The 5,000-nt window shown below is 47.5% G+C and overlaps 1 long non-coding RNA gene across 1 annotated transcript in view; it reads left to right on the top strand.

Moving 5' to 3' along the window:
* The window catches only part of LOC135827711 (uncharacterized), an 18,828-nt gene extending 15,376 nt beyond the window's left edge, over positions 1 to 3,452 (top strand). Inside the window, exon 4 of the long non-coding RNA XR_010555525.1 lies at positions 3,107 to 3,452. This is a non-coding gene — a long non-coding RNA (uncharacterized LOC135827711). The remainder of the gene's footprint in view (positions 1 to 3,106) is intronic.
* Positions 3,453 to 5,000: the final 1,548 nt, after the last annotated feature.

Raw genomic sequence — 5,000 nt, 5'->3', positions numbered from 1 at the left:
GCCAGGACGAGCGAGCAATGGCAGGACTAACTGGACCGTAAGTAATAGCTGAATTGTGCATGACAACTTGACATCCATGCGGCACTCGCCACTTGCCACTGCATATTTCTTGTCCACTAACAATGTCTCTCCTCTGCCCCCTGTGTGTCCACGGCCCTGTTTCTGAATTGGCCCGATGAATCGAATGTCTTCCGCAACTGGAACGGCCCCGTGAACGCTGTCGCGTCGGCGACTGAATGCGCAGGAGGGAAAATATTGCTGCGAAGACGTCTCCTCTAGACGACGGTAAGGCACCCCATTGATATGTTGCCAGTGTGTGCCAGGGTATCGCGCGATGGTGAATGAGGAATGATGAAGGGTACGGTGGGACTGTAGACCTGTTACCTTCTACTAACACGTTATCAGGTGGAGAGTGTCTTGTACTCACGTTATCAGGTCGAGAGCGTATTGTTGTGTAATTTAATGGTCCACAGTCGTGTCGGAAGGGTACGGTGGGACTGTAGACATGTTACCTTCTAACACGTTATCAGGTCTTGTACTCACGTTATCACTATATCAGGTCGAGAGCGTATTGTAGTCACTCTCTCTATTCCTGTACTTCATTACGTTTCAGGTGTACGCAAAAAATTTAATGGTTCACGTCTTCAGATAGAGAGCGTATTGCACCCACTGTCTAGTCTCTGTAGTGCATTGAGATTTTGTTGATCGAACATGAAATGGATACACAGACAAAGCCAGGCCAAGTACATGGCGAGATGTCGCCAGAAGAACGTCTTCAGGTAGAGAGCGTATTGCACCCACTGTCTAGTCGATTTTGTGGATCGCACATGAAATGGATACACAGACAAAGAAGGCCAAGTACATGAGAGAGTGGACGATGTGCAGATCGACACGGCCTGCGGGTACTTCATTAAAGTTACCTGTGACATAACTAGGATAAAAGTTAATCACTGCAAAAACATTGCCAAGTATGTGAGCACTTTGGACTTGACAGAAGAGTGCACAGGCGACGTTGACAAAACATACCGCGGTGACTGTCACTATCATGGCAGCAGGGCACATCGCACGCAGCATCGCAGATCGTGTCGAATTGCGCATCATAATAATTATTGCAAAATTGCTCCTGTGCATGCAAGTGGATTTCATTGCACTTCTCAGTTTGGGAAATGCTCGATTATGACAATTCTCCGTGTGAGTGCACTAGCCCTGAACAGACATGTAGGTGAACCGTTTGTGGTGTCTCATAGCCTACCTCACGACCTTCTGCTTTCTTTCTTCATCACTTGTATCTTGCAGGTATATATTACCGTGACGACCACATTGAAGTCTGAATTTGAAGTGTGAAGATGCTTCAGCAACCACATCGTACTTTTCCATTGCTTTCATTGTGCTTCTACTGTGCATGTGTGTAACTTGTGGGGTAAACATGTGATGACATTGTATGCTGGCGACACGGTCAGATGTTCATGCGTCTAACGTACACCTGCATGTTATGCATTGAAAAGGGTTTGCCACTTGCGATCCTGGGACGAGTATCAGGTCCGCTTTGTCCTGTGTGGGCTGTATCAGATTGCTGTTCACTTCTCTATCTGTTGGATATGTGACTTTCTGCAAGTTTCTGGTGTATGATGGCCACGTCCTTGCTTGTCACTTTGTATGATATTACATTCTGTATTCGCTGCTTCCATGGCGTGGTCTGCAAACTGCAATCCTTGGGCAATTGTCATTTTTGCTATGTTGTGCTTTGGCCGTCAGCTTGTCTACACGCTGTAGTTGAATTATTTTTGTTTCACAACTGACTTCCTCAAGTACGGTGGCCACTGCTTTGCATGGCATTATATACATGTATGAAGAATTTCCTGTTTGTGTCGTGTGCATGTGCGTTGCCACGTGTGTGTGCCGTGTGCATACGCATGTTTGTGTATCTGTGTGCGGGGTAGCGAGGCGGGGAGGGCTGGTATGTATCAGTGTGTTATTGCAGTCGCATGGCTACATACAGTACATCGCGTGCGTGGTCATCATGTTTACCTTCAGGGTTGGGGTGGGGAGGGAACGGAAAAAGAGCTGAAATTATCCATATAAAAATCGCTCTGTGAGCGGTTCTAAAAACCTTTACTGGTACTGCCCCGTCGTAAAAGTAAGAAATTAGAACTGGCCCATTGTCCCCCCAAATGCGAACTGATCCACCTAAATCGCGAATGACGGGACCCGAACGCACCAGTAGCACGAGGTTCCTACCTGTGGATGCAGATGGGGACGTTGGTCCGGACCATAGGCCATGTACTGTACTAGCGGTAGGCTTCCCTACAAAATAATAAATTCTACTACTAATACTGGTATACCCTATGATAATTGCTGTGATCCTGTGCCCTCCCGACCTCGTGCTACTGGTGCGTTCGGGTCCCGTCATTCGCGATTTAGGTGGATCAGTTCGCATTAGGGGGGACAATGGGCCAGTTCTAATTTCTTACTTTTACGACGGGGCAGTACCAGTAAAGGTTTTTCAGAATCGCTCACAGAGCGATTTTTATATGGATAATGTACATGCATGCCATATTCGGCATACACATTAGCAAGCTGTGTTCATTACCAACGGTGTGTGGGAGGGGGTCTGAGAACGAAAAGAACAATGTTCGTTTCAGAGACGACAGACAACCTTTGCAACGACACATTTAGCATCCATAATCGGTTGTGGAATTACGCCGACTCACCATTATGACTTCATTCATGGAAACATCTACAAGTATAGCATATCCAAATTACAGTCAAAGAAAAGAAAAAAAGAGGACACACTTCAGGCTCTTTACGAACATCTTGAACGTTTTCAGTTTCACAAGTATACTTTCAAGCCTTCTCATCAGGTGAAATACAGACAAAGGGAAAGGAACAAGAACAGTGGATTAAGTACAGTAAGGAGTTGATAACTCAGTGCAAAGAAGAACGGATAACTAAAACTAACAGCAAAAATGCGTGACCTATACACATAGAAATAGTGACAAAAAATTGCAAGTGCTAGAAAACCTAACAAGCGTGACTTGTGGTGTGACAAAAAGAGACTTATGAATATTTATGACGTCATACAATGTTATGGTTGATGTTTGTGCAGGGCTTGGATCAGATCTGCTTTGACTTTGGAATCTTGCTGGCGTTGTTCTTCGCCTTCTTCATTTCCGGACTTCTGATACTGGTGTTGCGTATCCGCTACATCAAGCGCTAATGTCTGCCAGGCGCAATGCGTTGACGTGTCACTCTGAGGTGCTAAACCTGACTTCATGATGGTGCTGTTCTAGTGTTGAGATGATTCTGTATTCCGCTATGTTTGTCAGTGTCTTTCATGTTACTATTTTGTTAGTCATACAGCCCATATACACTCATTAATGTCAACTTCAGTAGTGGACATTCCCAGACAAGTATTCTGCCTGTCATGTGTGTGTGTGTGTGTGTGTGTGTGTGTGTGTGCATGCGTGCGTGCGTGCGTGCGTGCGTGCGTGAGTGCGCGCGCGCGCGTGCGTGTGTGTGTAGCATTATGGTGATACTGCAGATAAATGGGTGCACGCAGCTTTGTGCTACCGCTCAATCTCTGCTGCTATGTTTAATAGTGCTGTTATACATGCTCATGCTTTGCTGCTGGCTACGGTCGCGTGCTCATGCTTTGCTGCTGGCTACGGTCGCGTGCTCATGCTTTGCTGCTGGCTACGGTCGCGTGCTCATGCTTTGCTGCTGGCTACGGTCGCGTGCTCATGCTTTGCTGCTGGCTACGGTCGCGTGCTCTGCACATCATGGTGTGGTACTCTGTGCGGCTTGGCGCTCTGCGTGATATTGAATGCGTCTCTCTACATGACATTGAACTACTTGTCTCTCTATGTGGCGTTCATACGTGACACTCGCCTCCGATGTGGGCAGCGTGTGGCGCGGCGTCATGATGGCGTTAGCATGTAGCGCTCAACGTGGGCGACATGCATCATTGCATGACATGCTAGAGTTTTCTCCGTTATATTTCGATCCGTTCTGTGTGAGGATCATTCTTGCTTGCTCGTAGTGTTTCACCCTCCCACCTCCCATTTCTCATCATTACCGTATTTCCCCGTAAGTTAGTACGTACTAACTTTCGAACTTAGCAGCCGCATGAGTACGAACTTTCGGGGGAGGTACTATCTTTCGGGGAGTACTTTTTTATCGGGGGTAAATGACACGCAGTGGGAAGCCTTCGCAACTCTAGTGTCCGTGCATATGATGTATGTACTGTACGGTGTCTGTACATGTAGGACGGGTACGAACTAACTATCTTTCGGGGGAACTGTCTTTCGGGGTGATAACCTCGGCTGTGGAAAGTGTATTGTTTATAGGGGGTACTAAGTCATTGGGGAGAACTTACTTACGTGGAAATACGGTAATTTGCTTTGATAAAGTGAATAAAGGCGGTGTTGGCCACACTCATTTACGGCTACTCAGGGCCCGCGGTCGCCGTCCCTTGGACGCAGACTCTTGTAGATACTTGGCTCCGCCAACATTCTGCTTCGGCAGTGTCTACCCGGCCGACCCTGAATCCTCTCTCGTAGATACTTGGCTCCGCCAACATTCTGCTCCGGCAGTGTCTACGCATTTCTTTCCGTAGCCTCTCACTCCGCTGGCCGGCACCCCCGTACCGCAAGCTGATGTGTGTGTGTTTGTATGTGTGTGTGTGTGTATGTGTGTGTGTGTGTGTGCTTGTGTGTGTGTGCTTGTGTATGTGTGTGCTTGTGTGTGTGTGTGTGTGTGTGTGTATGTGTGTGTGTGCGCGCGCGCGCTTGTGTGTGTGTATTTGTGCGTGTATTTGCACGTGTGTGTGTGTGTGTGTTTGCATGCGTGCGTGTGTGTGTATGTGTGTATGGTGTGTGTGTATGTGTGTGTGTGTGTGTGTGTGTGTGTGTGTGTGTGTGTGTGTGTGTGTGTGCGTGTGTGTATGTGTGCGTACATGAATGTGCGGAGTGGTCGTAGTTATAAACCATTGTACCAGTCAG

The sequence above is a fragment of the Sycon ciliatum genome, chromosome 11, assembly GCF_964019385.1.
Source record: "Sycon ciliatum chromosome 11, ocSycCili1.1, whole genome shotgun sequence".
Lineage (NCBI taxonomy): Eukaryota > Metazoa > Porifera > Calcarea > Leucosolenida > Sycettidae > Sycon > Sycon ciliatum.
The sequence above is the reverse complement of the archived record's forward strand: the minus strand, read 5'-3'. Positions and strand labels throughout refer to the sequence as shown.